At 44.9% G+C, this 24,063-nt stretch overlaps 1 protein-coding gene and 1 long non-coding RNA gene across 18 annotated transcripts in view; one reads left to right on the forward strand and one right to left on the reverse strand.

Annotated features, from left to right (window-relative positions):
* Window positions 1-24,063, reverse strand: part of FBRSL1 (fibrosin like 1) — a 508,067-nt gene that overhangs the window by 64,068 nt on the left and 419,936 nt on the right. The window lies entirely within an intron of this gene.
* LOC121667933 lies at window positions 20,047-22,319 on the forward strand. Its single transcript, XR_006017198.1, has 2 exons — window positions 20,047-20,451; window positions 20,621-22,319. It is a non-coding gene; the product is annotated as an uncharacterized LOC121667933 (long non-coding RNA).

Here is a 24,063-nt window from a genome sequence, read left to right on the forward strand (position 1 = left end):
ACAAATTAACACCCTATCGAGGCTGCACGAGGGCTGATTAATCAGAGAGAGGCAGTCTGAGGGCCTTTATCACCATAAGCGGCTGCTGGGAGAGAAGTCACAAATCTCTCAGGAGGCCAGAGATGCCTTACAAATGAAAGAGCAGGAGGCCAGAGAGGAGGAGGGCACAGTGGTAGGGGAAGCAGATATTTTAGAGATAGTGGTGGTGGAGGTAATGGAGCGGTGGGAGGGGGGGAGCTGCAGGCAAACGCCAGTACATTATGACAGCTAAAAAAAAAAAAAGATAATTAACAGCCTATACCTCATGATTCTAGCTTTCCCTCCCTGGGCTATAATTTAGCCTATTGCTCCTTTGCTCCAGAGGACAATAAACATTTATTATGTTAAACACATAACTGTGCGGCACAAAAGCACCGTTCTTTCCCAGGTCCACTCCTTGCACAGCTGTGCAACCCAGGAGGACGGGGCTGCTGAAGTGGGCTGCCCTCTCATAAAGAAGATTACTCGGTTTGGACACAAAGCACATCCCTGGCTACACCCAGGGCTGTAGCGTGCTGAATGTGTTCATACTGAATGTGAAGGCAAATCCCAGGAAACTGAGAGCTCTTGGATGGGTGCACTGGCCCACCAGCACCTGGCAAGCATAGGATGTGCCCGGGTATGGGAGCATTGGCAGGCGGGAGCAGCTCCTGCAGAGATCATGTGGTTCACCACCTCAGAAGTATCTCCTCTTTTTAATTCAGCAGCCTTGCTAAGAGGTTTACTGGGAAATTTTCAATCCCAGCAGAATTACGTGTAGCAGAGATTCTTATTACAACATGAATATTACAGTCATGTGAGTCTTACAGGAGCAGCGCTGGCCCTGCCCCCTCCGAGCACTTCAGCTGCTGTAAGATCACAGAGATTTAAGAAGATTTGCCTCTGCTAGCGGACTGTGGTTTAGACACTGGTCTCCTTTACTTCAATGCTAGCACCTGCTGCAGCCCTCCAGCTTCGTGCTCGTGGCAGGACAATGCAAAATAATTATTAACGCCAAGGGGACTCACACTAAAAAGATTTAAAATCTAATATATCTTTAAAGGAAACCCATTTGGACATCTGTGTACATTTGTCAACATTCATTTCTAATTTTAAGTCTTCAAGTTTAATCCTTGAGACCAAGACACACAGCTGGATTTTTCCTTTGAAGTGTAATATGTATGGAAGCTGAGATTCCTATGCAGCAACATGACTCCCGAAGGTAAAACTTTAATAAAAATGCTACCAACATGAAGACATTCATAAGCAAACACTGCAACCACCTCCTGTCCAGTGCTTTCTATTAACACATCAGTAAAGAATTTAACAAATAACCTCTGGATAAAAGCGTCATTCACTGCAGCTTTACCACCAACAGCGCCGAGTGTGTGCATGCACGATCTTGGGGAATGGCCATTCCCATTTTGCCCATGGAAATTGCAGAAATAGAGGGATGCCACAGCCTAACTCAACATCTTCAGACTAGCTCTTTTCAGACAGCACCAGAAAGCAAAATCTAACAAAAATAAATGATCATCTGCCTTCTCCTCCTCTCCTGATCCAATGAGAAAACTATTTCCCGAACCACCTGGATTATTGGTCTAGGAACCCTTGCAGATGCCCAGTTTTAACACTATCCATTAGGTTAATTAGAACTGGGCGAGTAGATGCTGAGTATGAGTCCAGGAAAGGAAAGACAGCTTTTTTATTTGAGAACTCCCTGCCAGGCTCTGTGAAGCAGACAGCTGCCCAAGGTCTTCTCATAGCTCTCCTCCGCCAACAGACACTAGATTAATTTGAGCTGGACTGGACCCCCACTCGTTATGTTCAGCAGACCTCGGGTAATCAGATGGAGAAGCTACAGGACGACGACACCTCCCGTCACCCCCATCACATATCAGCAACTCTATACATGAAGGAAACATCAAATATTCATTAGGTAAACAATACGAATGCAGTAATCCCAAAACATGGTGAAATTCTAGAAGCTGTCTCTCTGGTGTTTATTAGATTGACTCTTTTAACTTCATTATCAAGTCTGCCCATCAACCCTTCTCCCTCTGTCTTATGTCTCGTGTTTCTACATTTTAGGGAAAAAAAAAAAAAGCCTCTGTTGGACTCCCTTTCCCCACAGCTCTGTTCCCTCGGTTGGACACCCTCACCCACAACAGAAAGCGCACCACAGGGTGCATGAGTATGTAAAGACCCAACAGATGGGATTAGGAACACCTTAAAAAAGGACAGCAAAGAAATTTCCCTACAAATGGAGGCTGCAGAGGAAAAAATTTGGAAGGAAGCCTATGGTTCACATCTGCAAAGCATCTGGCTTCCTATCCCTCACTCATTCAAGGGCAGTGAAGTGCACTCACCCACTTTCTACAGAGAAGGGTCACCAAGCTTTTCTCCTGTGCTATACAATAAGTCAAGAAAGAAGCTCTCATTGTTGTACCTTGACTAAATACAGCAATAACTGACCTCATATTCTGTATAAGAAGGTGGTGAATGGGGCAGTCCCCCATTTGCAGCCAACATATAATCTGTCTTCTCCAATTAGATATGCTTTGCAACAAATGTGGTGGATCCATTTATTTCCATACTGCAATAATGCAGATAAATCCAACTTTGGCTCCAGTCCCACTGCTTTCAAAGCTGGGGCTCTGCATTTACAATCGCTGCCCTTTTTTTTTTTTTTTTTCCCCTTTTTTCCCCTCCTTTCTGCTGCAAAATGTCACCAATTTACTTTAGCCTGGGGGCCCATTTCGAGTTTTACCACTAATATACGAGAAATGCATTTTTCAAGCTGTTACCACTTAACTGTACTGATATCAGCCACTCAGGGGACACAATATTGTTTACACATCCTGCTCTATGGAATAAGCACGGATGCCAAAACTCTGCCTGGGTTGTGAAGGAGACGTTTACTCTCTGTTTTATGAGATTTCCTCGATTTGTGGCTGCCTCAATGGTCGTAAAAACAGCTGTAAATCAAAAGAGCACCACAAAATTGCAATAACAACTGTCGAACTCGGCTCTAAAAAGCATAACTCCCAGCACCAGAAGGTGGAAGGCTTTTTTCTGATTTAATACCAGGTGTGGGGGAGCCCTAGCAAGTCTACGTGCAGCACTGTGTCTGCCCACAGCCACCCCCACACGAGCTCAGCCAAACCCCTCTATTTTGGCTGCTCCCCTATCACTCGCCCCTACTCTGCCCCACGTAGTTCCTTCCGGCCCCTTTCCTCCTCTTTTCTGGAAAACAGAAGTCTTTTTCAAATGCCTGGAGAACGCTTATACAAATAACTGCTGAATGCACAGCCCTGTTTAAAGCATTAAAATAGACAGAAAGCGAGCCCAGTGTTGAACACGGCTGTGCTCTGAATTGTGGCTGCTCTGCAGGACGGCGATGGCTTTAGCAGATGACCTCAGCCTGTCACCTTGCTGCTGGCCTGCCTGGGAGAGCCCGAATTCCTGCACAGTCTCTCGGCCCAGTTTTTAGGGAGTGGAGTGAAGGAGGAGAGGGCTGGTGAGAAATGAGTTATTAACAACTGTCTTCTGGGAGCTGATTTGAGCTAAAATGGTTCCAGAATAGGCAGCTCCATTTGAGCCTCCAGCGAGGACTGGCCAAGCAGCAGATACATGAATTCAAAAGTTTGTTACTCTGTGCCACTGGCTAGAGTCCAAACCAAAGAGAGAGTTTCACCCGTGGGTAAAACAGCCTTCCTGGATTTTTCCATGCCCCATTCCAGTTGCTTTCACAAACAATCTTCTCATCCTTGTCTCCAAAAATCCTAAAAGACTCTCAGTTCCTGCATCTCGCCACCCCCCCCCGCAATCTAAGACTAACTTGGCCAACAACAAACTCCCTTCAGCACCTCCCAGCTCTGAGAAACCAGCTGTGGCACCAACAGCCACACTATAAACCCTGGGCCAACAGAGTTACCCAGGCTCTTTGTGCCCTCTGTCCAAAGCACGAAAAGCTTTTCTGGCCTCACCAGCCAGGCCTTCATTCTCTTTTTCAAATTTCCTCTTAAATCAAACTTCTTTCATGGCATTTAAATAACCCAATTTTCTCCATTACAGAAAGAGAACTGTATGTGAATAAGCCAAAGTATGTGAAGAAATGATGAGAGAAAGTTCACGGGAAGTAAGTCTAGCCAGTGCTCATCTCAGTTTTTCTATCATCTGCAGCAGACTAAAATACACTTGAGTTCCAGTGTGTTACTGTATCTGTGTCTGGCGGTGTGTTTTTCCAGATGCACATCCTAATTATGCTCTTCAAGCAAATGCCCTGTGGAGCAGGGTAGCAGAAGAGAAAACCTCTTTACAGTCACCACCATGCTGTGATCCATTCTGGACAGGAACTCCCCCCTGCATTGAGAGGACAATTTAATTTCCATGGACCACTTGATGCGAAGGGAAAAGGATCTATATTCTTTTGTCTGAACCCCACAAAGTGTCAGCCCTTCTTTTCCCATTCTTCTAGTAGATGTGTACATTCACATTCTTGAGAAAATCCCCAATAGATGGGAACAGTCTTTCACTTCCAATACATTATGCCTCCCTGCTATAATCTTTTCCTTCTTGTACAATGCCTCTTGACTTTCCTTTGGCTCTTTTCTTTGCAATTTTTCCTTTATGAATACAATCAGAGAGACAAAACAAAAAAATCCCCCAAACCTAAATGGACAAAAAATGTCATTCAGAGCCTTTGCAAATGATGTTACTGGCAATTCCAGTTGAGAAACCATCTGTACAGACATGAACTGATCTGACATAGGGAACAGCTAGTTTTATTTCAAAAGCTCTGTGTTCTCAACATTCTGGGTACAGGAACTTTACAGGACAGCTAAAGCTAATAGGGTGAGTATGTGATCAGCTACACCCAAGCAGCTCTTCCAAAGTTACTTCTTTTGTACTACAGCGAGTATTTGGGTGGGGTTGCAAAAACTATTAAAGCAGTCAAATGCATACCATGCCAACAGCTGACCACAAAACCAGGCCATTTCCTCACACACAAACTATAAGAAACATCTCCAGTAATTGTCTTGTATCAGTAACCAACTATTTCCAACAAAAACATGGTTCTGCTCCATTTGGAGTCTGGCGGTTCTCAAGAAGGATGGAAGGCTGTAAGCGTAGATGCATGACTCGTACTGGAAAGGTGGTGTAGCAGGACACACCATCTAACAGCAATTGCTTTGATGAGGCATAATTGCAGGGCAATTACTAGGTTAATTTTCCATATATACCAGTACCATTTCACCCATAAAGTTTCATTTGCCTGCGGCAAAGGATAGATGTCTGTCTGTTTTGTGTTCTAAGACTCTCTACTGTGTTTGTTCATGGATCTGTGAGTATGCAAAGCACCACTCATCTGGCTTTGCTCTTCTCCTTTCATGGTGGTGTCTGAGGGTGAAATGTTTTTTCAGTCCCTGACTAACGCTTGCCATGCTCAGCCACCAGCTGGAGAGTTTCCAGCACACTCACAGACATAGCTTGCCTTCTTGTTGCCACAGGCATGGCCATGGCTCTGGGCAGGAAAGCTGTCCAGTTGGAGGAGGAACACCACTGGTGTGTGTTCAACCACCAGCTTTGCATGGGAGATGCTTTTGGAAGGAACAGCAGAGCAAGCTGTACTCGACCTTTCTCTGGCTGACCATCTGTTCGTCGGCCAAGGCATCAACAACTCTATTCAGCTGTCAGGTCATTTACCCCTCCAGACAACTGTACCTCCAGGAGCTGAGTGCTGGGCTCCTGTGGCTTGGTCCTGGCTCACCTCCCTTTGGACTCTTTGTGGCAGGAGTGGCTGAAGCCACTGCCCTTTCCCTGCCTCTCTTCCAAAGTCCCACAACAGCTAGCAGCTCACTTCACCAGAGTTTATTTCTGAACTGGAGGTACAAATGGAGCATTTTAAGAAACCTTTGTGATTTTAGCCCAGACATGACTGTGCCTGCTTAGTAAGGAGATGAAAAGCTTACAGTGAAGAAAGAGGCAGAATAATCCTGCATGTTAATACACAGTGACTAACACTTTCCTAGTGACAATCTCCTTGTAGTCTCTGCAGAGGGATGTGTGTAATGATCCTCCAGAGACACTATCTTGAAAATGCACAAAAGGCTCTGATCAGACCTCAGCATCTCCCGATCAGCTTAGTGAGAGCAGTGGAAGGGATATAAATTTTCTAGAAAGTGCATTCCGAAAAGCACTTGATCAAATGCTTAGCTCCATGTGTGTGCTTAACCTCACTATACCTGAAGCACTTTCCTAAACCAACTCCTTGTTTATTCCTTCTGTGAAAAATAAAATGGTGGAAAGATCTCCAAAAACAAAAATGTAGACCTGAACAGTCAACAGTTTAGGAAAATTCTGAATTTCTGTGGCTTTCATCTTATCAGTAAAACAATTTGGAAGTGCTGACTCTGGCAAATTGGAGGAGGAAATAAACAGAAAATAAAGAAAAATAGCCAGAGTGGATAATAACGCTGTGTTATCATAAACATAGCCTAGGTTAGTGCAAAGCAAATGTATGTACCTGCTGTTGAGTTTAATCTTCCTGGGATTTTACTGGTTTTCCTTTCCTAAAACAATACCACATACACCTTGACAAATCTAGCATGCTGCAGCCAATCTACGTTGAGCAGACTGCAGAAAATGGAATTTTTCTTTCCCATTTGCCTCCTGGTCTCGCTGCTGCTGCTCCCCATGAACACACTTGCAAGCCCTTCCCCTGTGCCCTGGCTGGTGCTGGCTCCTGGACTCGGAGCAGATGGCTGACGGAGCCAGGACTGCTGTTTCCTACGCACTTCAGCGCTTCCAATCAGACCTTGGTGTCTCCTGCCTAGCTCTGCAAGAACACAAAGCAAAAGGTGCAGCAGTTCTACACCCAATGAGCCAAAGCCACTTTTTAAACTCATTTAAAATATCGTTTGACTAGGTATTTCTCAAAATAGGCACTTACAAGCACAGGCTAAATAAGAGCAGCAAAAAATAATCTAGGGCACCTAAACACTTTGGATTTTTAATTTTCCCCCCAAACATGTCTATTCCAACTTTATCATTTTGGACAACACAAGACCATAAGCACAATTCTATCAAACTAAGCTCCCCTCAAGCACAACCAAGGAAATGTTTGGTTTTCTACATCCAGTCCAAAGCTTTCAGGTCCCAAGACTTACTGCTGTATGGAAGTAATGCAAAGAAGGCGATCCCTATGCCTCCACCTTAATCTCCAGACACGTAATTCCAGAGCCCCAAGTCCTCCTCCAGCAACAGAGAGCAGCCTGAAGCATGTTCTGAGCTGGGTACTCACAAACAACCACTGTGGGTTTTGTTGTCTTTATTATGAACACTTCAGGGCAATGACCACCTTTAATTTGTGCCTTCCATAACATCAAACATGATATTAAAACCTCAGAAATAGTTGTGCTTGTGCATGATATCCTGAAGGCTTTTTTTCTCTAAACCACTTCCAGCATGTACAGACAAAAGAAATAATGTCATCCCGCCTCCAACACTCCCAGCCATCAGAGGCAACGTTAACCATAACTTTGCTTCTGCTCCACATGAGTGTTTCAGTGCCTTACAAATAAGCACCTTATTCAAAGCTCTCTCCCCAATTTATTTCACTCCAAAAAAGGAGACAGATGGTAGAAGACAGAGGGTTTTACAGTAAGAGGGGTTGGATTTTTTCTTTCCTCTTCATTTGTTCCCTGTGCTGTTTCTTATCCTTGGGGACCTGGAGTTTCTTTTGATAGCACTGTGCTGCCTAATAAACACACATACAAGCACAGTCACAAGTATACATCTATCATCAAAGAGCCCTTCTTGTCTCCACTCCCCACAAAGTTGATTAATGATTACGTGTTTAACACATACATTATACATGGGAGGGGGAGACGAAGAGGGTAAATCCAAGCCCCTGTATACATTTACATATATTTACATACTCACATATAAAAAACAGAGGAAAGCAAAAGAGGGCTATTCCCATTGGGACAAAAATCCATTTTGGTAAACATACCTCCTAGCTCCCATTTTTAAAAATACAAAGGCAAAGGGAAGGCTCTACCTGGCCTGAGGAAGAAACTGAAGCATGAGCAAGCAGCCTTGTTTGGCTCCTGCAGTTCAACCCCAACACGGAACTGGTAACTGTTATCAGCAGTCACACCACCTATGGTTTGTAAATGGGATCTAACAGCTGCAACCCAGTTTGAGAGAAAGGAAAGGGGTTTAAGTTTTAAGGGTGCTCCTGGTTTGTATTATTAATTCATACAGGTAAAATCCCAGCTTACCTAGCAAAAAATTAAGTAATTAATTCAATTAAATGGCACCTTTATGTACAAAGAAAAGGAAAGTCTATCATGTCAGATCAGTCAATACCCCAAGGTACTGGGAGCATTTAATGGACTGCAACATAGGGTGAGTACACATCAACCCCAAAGCCAGGCCTGACCCTGAACACAGATGAAAAAGAGATGTGGAAGGGTACAACATGGCAAACTTCCTTCTCCATCCTTCCAGGCTGAGCCAACCCTTGGACCTGGATAGCTGCCCATGTAAAATAAAGCTGCCTGAAGGCTGCTTTAATCATGCTGACTGCCAGTGGTCTTGAGCAATTGTTCCAGCAGCTGGGGCAGCAGTGCCATGGTAAAGGACTCCCCTGACAAAGTCCCTTCTGGCAGCTGGGACAAAGCTGGCACTGAAACCGCTGTTGTGGCTCTCTGCTCTCCAAAGTGTCCCTGTGCAGAGTTAATCTTCCAGCCACTCGCTCTGCTGGTTTTCAGACATCTTTGCAAGGTTCAGATTTAATACGGGGCTCTTGTGGCACACCAGTGGCATTAACCTCTGCTGAACTGATCATACCAGCTTTCTTTCTGCTCATCCAGCTCCACCAGCTGTAGCCACAGCACAAGAAGACATGGTGAGAGCAGTGGCCACCGACAATGTTTTTAAAAACATACTTGCCTAGTATCAATCCTGAAGAGTGGGAGGGATCAATTGAGGGATCAACTGATGAAATGTTAGGAAAGAAAACCTTCCATACACAGGGCTGCTTGCAGTCCTAAGGCTGTGGCAGCTGGCCAGACAGAAAGCTCAAGTACCAAGAAGGCAAAAAAAAGGAACTTTATTTTTTTTCACTTCTTTTTTACCCTGTAACCTTTTGACTCTGAATCATGACCACTGACTCTATGACTTTACACTTTCTACTACAGTAAGGCTCAGGGCTGGCACTAAAGAAGTCACTTTCTTCCATCTGCTCATCCCTTATTTCAAATATAAGCATTTTCTTCAGCTGTACAAGAGTGGAAGAAATTTGTCTTGAGTTTTTCAAATAGAAAAATTCACAACTGTTCAGGAAGTCCCAGCTAAGACACTCCATTGAAATTCAGATAATTGCCAGCATTCATTTTCTCACCTGTATCCCCTCCCTTGCTTCCTGATCTCCCCAAGTCCTTGCAGACCAGGTTCTTTCAATACACTTCACCACACCACAAACTGAAGTGGATTTAGACAATTGCCACAAATACATCCTAACATAAATCTGCAGAAGCCACTGTGAAGTATTCCATTCTTTTGTGCTGAAATGAAGGAGTCCAGGGTGGAATTGGAGTCATGATCCATGGCAGCAAATCCTTCTGGTGTGCCAGGTTGCCACGTATCAACACCAGCTGCAGGGCCAGGGCTCGCATCAGCTCGGCACACTTGTTTTCATGAGCCCACTTTATCACTGTCTCATATAAACCCAAGCATACTTCTTTTGCATTGCTACTGCAGCATTTTGTGGTGGATATTTCACATCTACCTGGGCTACAGCCAGGAGATCCAGTCTTTATAACAGGGAAGTAATTAATAAAGAAATACAGCTCTATCAAAGTGCTCTTTGTTCACCTCCTCTAGTACAAACATATTACCTGATCTCAGCCAGTGCTTATCTGTTTCCCAAAACCATCTCCACAAAATGGAAAGAAAAGCATGGTAAAATACAAAAAATACTAAGCTATCAGTTCCCAGTCTAGAGGGAGTGAGCCGTATCTGGCTTATCTGAGCTCATATCTAGCTGGCCTCTGAACCAGAGCCAGACTTCTGAGATGACAGGTAAGAATTTAGACACTTCTGATTCTGAGACAATGAAAATGATCACATGAAAGGTGTCGTGACTCAGGCGAGATATCAGGATCATGTTCCTTGTACCCCTCCTGGCAGATGGAAGTCAGTCACTGTGGTGTTCCAAAAGCAGCAGTGGCTCATGCCCATGTTTATGAGCGCAGTGAAATGGGTTATGGTGTCAAACATGGGCTAAGTGACCTATAGCTGAACGTGCTGCCTGCTTCATTATCTTGCCTGTGTCCAGGTGTTTGAAAAGCACTATGATCAAATTCACTTTTATCTTCCCTGCTTCTAGATTTCAAGTTCTTTTACTTCAAACTGACACTTACTCTGGAGACTGTTCAACATTGCATGGCTGAAGCCTCAAGACTCTCTGCTGTCTCCTGAGGCAAACCTCTCGCACAACTCTGGCAGCAGAAAAATGACTCAACTCTCAGACTCTGGGGACTTTGGGGTTGAAGAAATGACAAACCATGCATGAAAACACCGTGATCGCTCTTTGCACCTTTTAAAGCAGGGAGGTGCCACAGAACAAAATCCAAAAAGCCAACAAGAGACTCACTGAAGAGTGTCTAAGACAAGGAAAGCACCACAGCTACTAAACAGGTACCAGCACTCCTGCACTTGGCCTGAAGACAAGGTTACAGCTCCAGCTCATTTTTAAATCAAAGAGATTTTGAACTATCTTAAGGCACGGATTTCTTGAAAATATGAGGCATGACTGGAAGATCTCCAAATACAGTTTGAAACAAAGATTTTGCTCTGTAGAATAACTTTAGGGAGCTGTTATCTTTGTTGTGCCACCCTGCCAAAACATAAAAGCCATATAAAACTGCAGGTGGGATAAGGGCCATCTTCATCCTGCTGTTGGGTAGGTAGCCAAGAACAATGCCCCACAGTAACCACACCTAAGACATGTTTCAAGAGGCAGTGGTGAAAAGCAGGGCATGAGACAGCAAAAGGGGTACATCAAGCTGATGTCCAGAAAAAAAATCGGGGTTATCAGATTCGAGGTTTGGGATTATTTCACGTTGTACACAGAGAGAGGCTTGTGAGTTCACATTAAACACAAACATGAGGAAGTGATCCTTCAATGGTCTGGGATCTTGCCTTGGAGGGAGCAATGGGGGTGAGCACAAGGTGACCAAGAGAAGCGCATTCAACCCTTCCCTGGTGCCCGAGCCAGAGCTTTGGAAGGAATGCCAACAAATGCATGGGAACAATGTGTTGTGCTGCCAGCGTGGCTGCACTGCTGCTCTCTCCAGCCATGTGAACCAGAGCCCCAGAGACTGCTGCAGGGACCTTCCTCACTACACAGAGACAAATTGAATACACAAAAACATGGGCGGGGAAAAAAAGAAAAGCCTCATGATACAGGATGGGCAGAAGTTTCCCTGCTGCTAGTGCCTTTGGTGGGCAGTGAATCCAGAATGAAATGAAGCCAAACTAGTAAGAAGCAAAGAGCATACAATGGAGCACTGTTACTGAGATATCCAAGAGACCAAGCAAGGTCTAAAGCTCACAGATTACAGCACAGGATAACGTGACAGAGTCGGCAAGATACTCCAGTGCAGAAGTTACTCAAACCTTGACATTTTGACTTTGAAATCCTGTTCAAATATGGGTTTCTCTACAGCTACAAAAGCAATGAAAAAATTTCATAGCCATGTCTCAAAAACCCCCGATCTGCAGCACAGAATCCTTTTTTCCCCACCAGGTTTGTACAGAACCTAGTGTGGTGAAATCCTGGTCTGCCACTCAGGCTTTCAGGTATGGCTAGAATGCAGAGAGTAATAAAAATACCCACCCTTGAAATAACAATCTTGAAAAAAACATTGCCCTTGGTCCTGCAGATACCCCTGTAATAATCTCCACCATAAATTGAAACTGCTACCATTGCACCAGGAAGTGCTGGAAATATTTAGTGCTACTGTTATCAACCTGGGTTTAGTTTCATTAGTAGTCCAGACATGTGGTAATGAAGAACCCATCCAATTCTCTATCTCTGTTAGTGGTACACTTCATGGGCTCATGGAAAGCACACATAAAGCCGTTATCTCTGACAGGAATGGACACATGTGTGCATGTCCCAGATTTGGAAACTGCACTGCAGCGAATGCAGCCTTCATGTCACTCAACTGCATAGCTTAGAATTCTACATTTTAATTTTTTTGATGTCTAGGGAGATTAAAATGAGAACTGGCAGCATGTGCAAGGGATACTGCACTTTGAATGTCTTATCTATAGTGATTCAGGCTTCCCGGAGCTCCAGATGAAGCAGGTTTTTCACGATGGAAGAAACCACATTACATTGCTCCCTAGGAAGTGAAACAAAACAATAAAGGACGGTTAATCTCTTCTCTAATTCTGCTCTGTAGGACAACTCCTTCAGCAAGCAGCGCCTGGCTGTATCTACCTGGGAGGGGGTCATTTTACTTCGGCTTCCTCTTCTGCTTCCCTCTGTCCCTGGGAGTGCTCTGTCTCCCTGCTGCATCTTTCAATGGCTTTATCAGAGCTTGCACCAACTCAAGCGTGAGAAGTAGCTCTGGGCCCAGCAGGGAGAGGAGGGGGAGTGTGTCTGTGTGTGCCGCGGGGGGGGGGGGGAGAGAGGGGAAGACGAGGGAGGAAATGTTATTCTGTCCTTTGTCTTTTCAACAATTTCTTTTTAATGCAACTTGCAGAGCAGCATATAATTAGGGGTCTTGCGGAGCAGGCTTAAACTCAGGAGTAACCCTTCTAACGACCTCAGCAACGGATAATCAGGTGCGCGGCTGTGGGGCGCAGCACGGCTCCCCACCCGCCGCGCCGCTCGGCCTCGTAATTAGAAGCCTCCACACTCCGCTGCATAAAGGCAGATTGCAAGGACAGCGTGAAGCCCTTGTTTGAAGCTGGGGGCACAAAGATTGCAGTGCCTCTGATGGATGGAGACAAAGACTCTGATACTGGAACGCTTCCAGCAGCCTCCGAATACTCGCTGCGTTTCTGATGGACATTTTCAGGATTTCTTAGAGCGGCAAGGTTTATTCTCCCGCTCTCCCCCCACCCCGCCTCAGAATTCCTCCACAGCTTCCTAAGCCAGGGATGTGGATGTGCCACTGTATGTGCACACGTCTCCAGAGATGCTTCTGTGGTCGTATTATGAGAAAAAGGCATTGCCACCTTTCCTCCATCTATTTTTGTTAGTTCTCATTCCTGACTGGGAGAAACATGGTGACACTTAAGAAATGCTCAGAACATGGGGCTCCATCCAGCCCCCCCCAAAAACTCCCAAGCTAGAACAGTGTTTTAGCTGACTAAGTTCACACTGATTTGAAACTGTGGTAGCAAGTACTATGTTTAAGTTGTAGCTGATGTTAGTGTAATTCCCCTCAACACCTTAGCATGAATAAAAAAAAATCTCCTTCTTAAAATCACATCTCTCTTTGCTGATCACAACTTGCTTTTCTCTATTTACATAACTTTAGACACAGGACTAAATGAAAATTGACACTGCAGTGTATCCCAGCTACAGGAAGGAAAGAGGAGGAGGAAGAAAAGTATCGAGGACAGGATCTTTGAGTGAGACAAACGAGAGTGAGAGGAGTGTCGGCCTGTGTCATGTAGCCTGTTATAAAACAGTTGCTGACTTCTATTTTACCCCAATTTCAACACCTTTTTGCATCTTCTGAGATGCTGCCATTGCTTGTTTGTGGGTTCCTCTGCACGTGACCCTCCCCAGCAATGCTGCAGCTTCTTGTCCCTCTGCAGCCACAGCAGCAGCAAAGCAAATGGGAGAAAACCAAACAGCTCAGGCAACTTGAACACAGCACAGCAACAGACTGACAAAAAGCATCAAAGCCAAAAGTGCTTGAAAAATAAAGCTGAGGAAGAAAAAGCAGTAGAGCCACTCAGAAACTGTGAATTGCCAGAGAAGCTCCCTTGGAAAGAGCGTAGGAGGCAGGTTCAAGGAAGAGCAATATCCATAAGGCAGTACAGTGCCAGTGGTTTTTTCTCTCTATTTGTAACAACAAGTTAACAGCGGCTGGAATAGAACAAAACATGGAAGATTTTCACAGGAAAAATCGGGACACTCTGCCAAGGACAGCTGCCCTGAACTCAAGTTATCCGTGAACTCACATTTGTAGGCACTTAAAACCTAGCAAGATCATTAACAAGCTAATAAGAACCACCAGCACAAGGAACATAACCTGGATTCGCTAATGTGTTTCATTCTGAATGATGAAAGGGCAAAAGCATCCAGACACTGAGTTGCTGCAGCTAAAAAAATCGAACAAAAGATGCTGTGATTCGCATTGTCTACTACCCTACTCTTTCCATACCAGTACAAATGCTGCTACATGAAAGTGGTCTCCATCCTATTCCCAGTCTGTCTTGTGCTCTCCCCACTGTTCAAAAAGCACAGTAATTTCGTAAGTGCTACAACATCCTCCAGAAAAGCAGACTGGAACAAACGCTGTACAGCTCAGCTTAAGAATTTCCTTGGTTTCTCTGCACGGACCCATTGAACCACTGAGCTCCATGACCACCCCACTGTTCTTTGGACATCAGCAGCTTCAAGGGAGCAAGACAACCTTACAGTGTTGGATCTGCAAGGACATCATCTCTCAACTCGTGACTATTTCTCATTCACCTTAGTTTGAGGAAATACACTATGGGTAGTCCTGATTTGACAGTTCATGCTAACTTGGAACTCTGTAGTGGTTTTGCTTTAGTTGGCAGCATATGGGGACAAACCTGTTTATACCTTCCCCCTGAAATGATCTTCAAGCTTCAGATCCACTTCTATGCTGGTTGTATCACATATTTCAGCAAAGAGGAGCATGGTTTCATCACACAGCAGATCTGCTCTACTTTTTCCACAGCAAGACGTGTAGTCACCTGAACAAATCTTTTCACCAGATTCTTCTGGGGAACTGATGATGAATACAAATTTGGGGAACTATAAAGAGGTAAGCTGTAGAGAGCTTCTGAATGTTTAAAACCTGATCCAGATCTGTGACATTCGGAAACTATGCAAAACCACCTTCACTTCTTTCAACTTCCCATGCAACACACTTGCTACAAATAGTTTGCACAAACTACTTCATATATCTTAGATTTATTTAAGAAAGCACCTCTGCCAGCACCTTTCTTCCAGCCCAGCTCACACTCCCTGCAGCTCTGTTCCCAAGAGGACAAGCACTAAATCCCATCAAAGCACTGGGAGAGCCCAGCCTGGCCATGGATTGCGTACAGCCCATTTCAGCACCGTCAGAAGAAAGGCTCCTGCCCATTGTGGAGGAGGAGCAATCCCTCTCTCCTGTGCCCTGGCTTGTGGTCTCCCAGACTCTCAGAAGAGCAGGGCTTCTGATTTCTGTGCCTGGGCTGCCAGCAGTGAAGCCATGCAGAAGGAGCTGGCGCAGCTCCTGATGACCTTGGAGATGCGGCTCCTCACTGCGAACGGCGTCAGGCAGAGCTGTACGAGAGCAGACAAGGAGGAGAACAGAAAGGGAACAAGAGATTCCAGAGGGCTCTTCTGCCTCTGAGTCTTGTTACTGTTGACTCCTTACTGTGATTAACTCCTTGACATCCTCCTTCTGTGACAAGTGGGGGAGGACAGACTGAACTTGGTGATTAATTTATCAGTGAATTGCCTCCTTCCCTTTCAAACCTCGCCCCCACTGATGATCTTCATGGCTTAGCACTACCTTAGGAGAGGGTTTACAGCCTGACACAGGTCTGGCAGTTGTCATTTCATCACTGGGAAACTCCGTTTGGGACATTCTATGTTCCTTCGACAGACCAGGTGGTAACAGAGTTTGCAAGCTTCAGCCCACCCCACAAGCTCTGTATGAGGAAAAGAAATCCTCTCCTCCTCAACCCCCTTGCTCAAATGACAGTAATTAGGGAATCTCATCACTCTAGACCTGGAGAAGGAGGGGACGTTCATGGTAATTGGAGACATTACATGAAGCCACACTGTGCTTGAAAAAAAAAAAAAGAGAAAAACCATACACAGAAGAAACCAACCCCCTTCCCCCCCAACCTGGCTGGCATTTCCTGAATAAACTGCCTTCTTTCAGGCACATCATGTGCTTTTTAATACTGGAGACTACTGGAAGGACTCCTGCAGCCCGATTAAGTGTAATGCAGTGTAAAAAGATAGGAAGGAGGGGGAATGCCCTTGGAAAAGCAATCGAAGTGAAAAATCTATCAACAGCACAGGGGCTCCAGTGGAGCTAGGAGTCCTGTTCTGAACATGCTCCAACTTCCCAGTCGTCTGCTCTGCCGGACACTCCGGGGACCCCAGCACAGCAAACTACAATTTCTAGTAAATATATCCCAGGGACACAATTAGTTTTTCAGCTGGGGGCATGATAAATTGGTCATGCATAATTCAAGGCCAGCACAGGCTGAGTATAAACTGCTCGGTGGCAGCTTCCAGCTCCCTGACAGGAGAATGCAAATGTGCTGCTGGCGCAGGAGCTGCCTGACCCGCTGTGGCTGCACCTCCCTGCCTGCTCCCCTGCCCAAAGACCACTCCAGCCCTTCCTCCCGTGCATCTCTGGGTGAATTTAATTTCACAGCGATGTATCCATCACTGTCTGATGGCCTTTTGGGACCCAGCGCGCATTGTTACCACAACAAATACCACTCTCCGCTCGATCTACTCTGTTTTTTCCATATGCAGACACAAGAGAATGGTTTTGGCACAGAAAGAGGCCGAGGGACTGTGTGGTCTATTGTCAGCATTAGATGGCCTGGGGCAAGTAATTTCCAATCTGCTTCAGTGTTCCCATCTACACAATGGCGATAATTCCAACCACGCAACTGCACAGGTAGCAAGACACACTCAGTTTGGAGTCTGATAAAGGTCTGAGAGGTGGCTGAGGATGTGCAGCCTGCCCAAACAGCAGTGTCAAGTTCTCTGAGCTTATTTTAGGTATTTAAATACATATATCTGCCTGCACAAAGCAGGAGAACAAGAGAACTTGCTGCTTCACAGAAGCTGGCTTAGTGATACATGAAGTGAAAACTCTAAGGAAACTTTGGGAGGCCTTCAAAATGATGTCCTCAGATTTTCAGCGCATTCCAGTACACACTGGAAAATTCTGCTAGAAAAAACGTTACATGTACATTCTCAGATACAGCCATGCAACTGAAGGTTGATAGAGATGTTTCACCAGCTGCAGTTTTCCTATCTACCAAGATCATGAAACCACTTCTCTGGATGCATTGCCATTTTCTGGCATTTTAAGTCCAGTTTGTGGGAAATATTCTCAAAAAGCAAGGCTGAAATGGAATGAGGCACTAATAAAGAAAAAATTTGTTTAATTTTGGCTGCGTATCTGCAGATACAAAAGCCCTTTAATTTCATTGTCAGTTCCACATACCCAAATAGGTGAGTTTGGTTTGCCTAATAGTGAAAATAATCCAGGTCAGTCTGTTTATTTTAACAGAAATACTGTTTGGGTTTTTTTTCTGAGCATGACTCTGTTGCATAGAGCTGGGTTTTCTTTGAACGAGACCAAATGAAATCCAAGCAGAGATACAGGGGGTACAAATCTAGGGAGCACAGATGTCAACCATGGGTAAGACTGAATATCCTCATCACACAATTCTGCCAGTACTCAAAGTAACCCTACTACTGAGTCCAGAAAAAAACCAAACAGTAATGGCAAGGATACTTTATGTCCCTCAATTTAGTGTTAAACAAGCACTTCTTAACCAAGGAGTCAGGGCCCTTTCGGCAAGACCACCACAGAGGCAATCTCAATACTCAGTTCACTGCAACCCTGCTTTGAAAGGGCCAGTGCCCTCTGTCATCCTCTTGTAACAGATGCTCTCCGAGTTCTGTGTGTCCCTTGTGACCAAGCAACATGCCATCTTCTGACATCCTTTATGGAGAAGGTAAGAAGTCTAATGTAGCTAAACGTTTCACTCAGTTTTTCTTTTCCTAACTAGTGTGCACCCGTGTGCACATACACACACATAATTATCTGAAAAACTGTTACAAAAGTAAGTAGGCCAGACTAAATTTCATTGTGGACTAGATTAACTAAAGCAGTGCCTCAAAAATAAACCACATATTTAACTGAACTTGCAGAGTTTTGTATGATTCAGCAAGTCTGTCTTGTGTGGACACCTTCACCCCAGAAAGAGATCCTTCAATGACAAATCATTTATGGGGCTGAATTACAGGGACGAGGGTGATGGTGCTCCTGAGGCTGACATTTGCAGGACTGAATCTGAAGACTGCATTTTGGTCCCAGAAGGTTTTTTTAGTCACAAAGAATATGAAGCTCTGACAGTCCTGATGTTTGTCAGCAGACTTTTGAGGAGCTGGTGAGTGCAACAGCAACAATTTCACCAACAATTTCAAATGATGCCAAAGTAAATTCTGGGCTGGAGCATAAGCCATTCCAGAGCAGGAGCTGAGGGTGAACTGAAGGATCAAGTCACTCATTCTTGGCAAGAATAACACTTCCTCTGAGACATTAAGCCCCTTCCTTTCCCAATTAAACAAAAGAATATACAAACCTTTTAAAATTTAAATAGGGTTTCAAAGGTCAGCTCTGTTCACATCAGCCCACAGAGACTACATTAAAAAAAACTCCACTATGAACAAAATTTTTTTCTTAGCGAAAACAGCAGGGACAAAATAGTGCTAATGAGGATTATTCTTTTTATGCACATTGGTAGGCTGTTTATCTTCACAGATGAAAGTCTTCTCCATTAAGACAAAATTTCCTGGCACACATGGTGCACTAATCGTTGTCCCAGCTATAAGGGCTGTCCACCTCACAGCAGCTCAGAGAAACATAGAATGGTTTGGGTTGGAAGGGACTTGAAAGCTCATTTAGTTCCAACCCCTTTGCCATGCACAGGGACATCTTCCACTAGACCACGTTGTTCAAAGCCCTATCCAGCCTGGCCTTGAACACTTAATTCCACCTGTGGAAAAAATCTGTGCTCTCAGCTGGACAAGGTCAAAAGGAACAAGGAGGAAGCTTCAAGATGCCACAGCAAAACAACACTCCTCTGGGACAACCACTGCAGAAGGTTCTCCGTACCTCCAGTGACATGTGGAGAAGCAATACCTGTGTAGTCACCATCCTGCAGACAGAATTCTGCATTTTATTTACACAGCTCATATCTACAACACACCATAAGCAGAGCCTCCCAGGCATTTACAGAGCTAGAAAATTAAACTGCAGTTTGGTCAGAAATACTAAAAAACCCTTGGTAGTTTCATGGAGCCAAGAGCCTCTGAGAGAGGCTGAACCAGCAATTCCTTCCTGAGCTTCCACTGGAAAAAGATTAGAAGAACATTACATATAACATACCCATATGCTTTGTTTTGCTTTTTAAGAAACTTCCCCTCTGGAATATTAAAAGTAACAAATTTTAAATTTTTTTTAACAAACACTAACCTCAGATCATTAGCCAACCTGGCAACAGACCAGAGAAAATTTATAGCCGACGTGCAACATCAGCTTTCATCCAGAAATGCTAATTTCAGTAAAATGAATAGTGTGTGGGCTTTTCATACTGCTTTGCATTTGGCTCCTCACAGCCCTGTTTAAAGCCTGGGAACCGGCCATATAGTTAAACTGCACAGATGTTCAACAATCTGTACTTGTGTTAATTACCCTAATGTGAGCAGAAACTCAACAGATCCCTGCTAATGAAGGAGAAAGTTTTCCAGTGTGACTACCGTATGTTTCATTGTCACTGTATTACCAAGCTTCTCCCCCTCCTTCCCCTGCCCCCCCCAGCTCCCATTCTCTCCAGCTCCTTTGCATTCACATCACCCTCCTACCTCAGCATGCATGAATTGGACCAACTAATGACTGTGTATTCGCAACATGGCAGACACCATTAGGCTGATCGGAGGTGCGGCTGCTGAATTTTAACAGGCAATTTTAAACAAGGTAAGAAAAACAGATTCATCACGCTCTTGATTCCCTCATCCCCACCCATCTGCCATTCTTCTGCCCTTGCCACAGCTCAAAAACACTCGCGAAGTGCAAACACACTTCCCCCTCCATAAGACATGGTGGTGTAAAAAGCAATGCAAATAGATGTTGCTGGGCAATTACTAGGGATGGGAGCCCAGAGCCGGGTGCATCCGGGAGGAGAGGCTAACGAGGCGGCTCAGGAGGAGGAAGGCTGGGAGCGTGGGCTGGGGAGGGAGCAGCGCGCTCCGCCTCGCCTCGGCGGGTACACGGCGGCGGAACGGCTGCAGCTGAGCCTGGCAGTTGCTCCCCTATCGAGGGGTGAGAGCTGCTGGATTTCATTGCAGGAGCCACAGGAGCAGCAGGGAGCATGTTCAGCTGCACACAGGAGGTAAGACAGGGTTCTAAAGGGCACGATGGGAAGGGTAAGGCAACGCTCAAGCGATCAGTGCTGCCAGTAGCAATGAGCCAATACTGCTGTGCAACTTAACCCAGCATTAAAACATACTCGACCTCCGAAGAACTGCCTTTCCCACTGAGGATCTCACTTTCTCTTCCAGTGTCTGTCTGCTCCGCTCCCTGCTGCCAATCATCACCTCCAGCCACTTCTCTCAAAGCAATCTGCTCAGCAAGCAGCAGGCAAAGGGGGACGCAGAAGGGCAACTGACTTGCCCCAGTAAGCCCCAGGTGACCTCTGAATGATATCAGCCCTGGCCTGAGCCAGAGTTCACATCTCCCAGGTGCCACCACTTCACAGTCAGGCCAGTCTGCACCAGCAAATTGTATTACAATGGCCCTCATGGGAACAAATGTACTCGCCGTGCTTGACTTGACTGGCAGACTCCCACCACAGACGAAGAGGGGGAGGCAGTCAACTTTGCTCATTTATTAGATCCACCCTGCTAGGTCAGCCTCTTTGTTGTTCACAGAGCCAACAACTGCAAACTCGGAGATGGGGCAGCAGCTGCCCATCCAGGAAACTCAGCATGTTTCACCCCCACCGTTCCAGCCCTCTGCTCAGAAATGGGCACTCGCTGCCAGCTCTCCACCCGACAAAGCTCGAGCTCCGTCTCTCAAAAACCTTGTTCTTCATGAACTGAGGAGAGATGGAGGAGAAATGTCACACAAAAAGGTGGGGAGGGATCCAGTATAACCCAGAAAGAGTTGAAAATTATTTAGAGAGCACTTGGCTCTTTTCTCCTACCTCTTCATCATTAGCACTGGAAGCAACACAGCTGTCTAATGGCAACTTCAGACACCCATGGGCCAGCAAAGCGACATTTTCCACACTTAAATAACACTGAGCTGATTTAATTACTGCACTTAATAGTAACAAAAGATGTCTCAATTTAATCTTCAAATGGCCCTCCAAGATCAAAACACAGCTGGCTGGATAACAAGATGGCCTAGGCCAGCAAACAAGTAGGTCCAATTTGTTCAAGAGCCGCATCCACTCCTCGGTATGAAAGGCCAAGGAACACTTGTGCGTCGAACAAATCAAAGGAAGCAGCGCTCCTATCGCCCCCTCCCTCCCCACCCGACTTTTGTTACAGAGAGGAAAAATAAAAAGGCAGCTGATTCATGGGTAAAGAAATACAACACGATAAAAGAACAAATGATGATGTTTGGGAGAGAAAGAAAAGAAGAACGAACCAAGATTTAACAGGTTTTGCTTTTATAATCCTTTAAGATGATTAGGAATGAATGAATCAGATTAAAATCACATGGAGGCAAAGGAAGGTGTCTTCTGTTTTTCTTTCCATACTGGACAGAAGGAGATGGCTCATTAAGGAAAGCCCTCAAGACACAGCTACAGTGAGGAAAAACCAAGCTTCTTTTTTGGGCAAGAAAAGTTGGGAAAAATTAACCATTTACTTCTAATGATCTCTAATTGTCCATACTGGGCTGTGATTGTTACTTTTTGCAAACTATTCTAAGAAATGCCCCTCTCTTGAGCAGCTTTCAACGCATACTCCTGCTAACACAATGGCCAGGCCTCTCCAGGCACCTTCAAGAAATTTTCAAGCTTTTGCATGTTCCATTGCAGCTAAACATGGGAAAGTTACAGCCAGTCTTTCAGCCACTGCCATACTTCTGCAGTCACGAGTGGCAGGGAAGCCAAAATAAGCTTTTGTGATGGATCTGGGATGTAGCTTTCCAACTCCTCCTTCTAACTACTTATAGTAACACGAGTGACACACACCTCACATTTTTGACCTGATTTCTACTAACATTAATTAAAACCAAGTTTGCCGTGAACCAGGTTGTTGAGCTTTGTGGGGTTACTCTGGATGAACAACAACAGTCGGTGGGATATTGCTGCTGAAAGCTCAGCAAGTTTTTTCCAGTAATTTTTCCTTAACCTTTTCTTTTGATGGAGAACTAGGATGAGGTAACTAAAGTGTGCCAACCTTCTTGGAGCCCTGGATCATGTTTCTGGGGAATATGGTTTCTTTGGGTTTTGTTTTTCATTAAATGTAGAGCTTATTCCATCAACAGCAGTTCTTAAGCAACAGATGATGTCATTGGCCACTGTACCATGAATGGGGAAGACTGAGGACATGGGGTAATTCACTCCCACTCTGGTAACTCCCCCCTCCTCTCCCTGGACAGTGATGTGACAGAGGAAGATAATGTCCACGTTCACAACAACCAGAGCCAGACAAATCAGTGGTTTGCCCAAATACCCTGGGAGGGATGAGACATCTGACCAGAATCACTGAAGTGGGAGGGGCTGAGAGAGGTCCTGTGGCTCTGTCTCCTCCTCAACAGGGCTAAATTCTATGTTCAAGTGGGTTTCAAAGGGCCCTGGTTATCTGAGTCTGCATGCAAATTTCAGACTAATTCCCTCATTGTTTGTTTAAGTACCTTTCTTTCCCAGTGACCTTGACCCTGGATAGACCTGTATTTTCAAACCCCCATTATTTTGCAATAAACTGCTGAAGAAATACTCATTGCTTCAATTTACAACCTCCCTACTAATCTGTGTTCAAGCTCAGGGACCAAACCCTTCGTACTTCAAACTAGCTGGGTTCAGACATCTGAATGGCAAGTACAAATAACATTTTTCATCTCTCTGCCCAATTGGTTTCATTTAAGCACGACTGAACCTCATCTTAAAGCCACTTTCCCAATCAGTTTAAGTTCTAGATCAGTAACAAGAGATCTCGAGGAGGCACTCACTGCTGAAGCTCGAGCAAGTGCATGTTTCCAGTTTGCATGTTTGTTTAAGTAAGTGACAAAGATGGAGGGACCAAAAGCAATTCCCTTAACTAGAATTCACAAGTGCAACCAAGTAGAAAATCTCCCGCCTGCCTGTGAGGAGGGAGTCAGACTTTCTCAAAAGCTGAAAGACAGCTCTGCTCAATGCCCGGCAGTGCGTACAAAGCGCCAAGTGTGGAATCCTGACCCCGCTGAAGTCAGCGGCAAAATTCCCATAGATTTCCTCAGGGCCAGGATGTTCAGACCTGTTCAGACAATTCATAAACTACCATTTCAAGGGCACACCTTTGCATGAGATTCCCAAGGGCCTTTTGAGTTTTGACTTAAATGCCTGGATTATTGTTACAATTCCAGTTATGGGTTCTTTGTTCGCAGGGAGTTAAGCAATACAAAGAACACAGGGAGAGAACAATGAAGGTATTACCATGCATGATTTGTCTTTAAAAAAATTCTTTTTCTTTTCATGAAGTTATAGATCCAATTTCAGTCTTTATTATCACTTTGCCATGTGAGAAAGTAGTTCTTAATTTTAATAAAGGAAGGGAGCTTCATATTTCAACAAGAGCTCAAATGCTTCCTGCAATACAGGAGGTGGAAAGCTCTTTTGCTAACAGTTACCGCAGGCCAGATTCAGGGAGGGAAAGGGAAATAATCTGCCCACACCAAGTAAATAAACCCTGTCTAGGATATACCTAACAGTGGGCAGGAGCCCAAAGACATCTTGTCCAATGAGATCATTTCTGCCCCCTCCATTTTAAGGGAAATTAAGAGCTTGCTCTGC

Source organism: Corvus kubaryi, unplaced genomic scaffold (genome assembly GCF_017639235.1).
Source record: "Corvus kubaryi isolate FWS band 111438036 unplaced genomic scaffold, C.kubaryi_AGA036_p1.0 37382, whole genome shotgun sequence".
In the NCBI taxonomy this organism is placed as follows: Eukaryota; Metazoa; Chordata; class Aves; order Passeriformes; family Corvidae; genus Corvus; species Corvus kubaryi.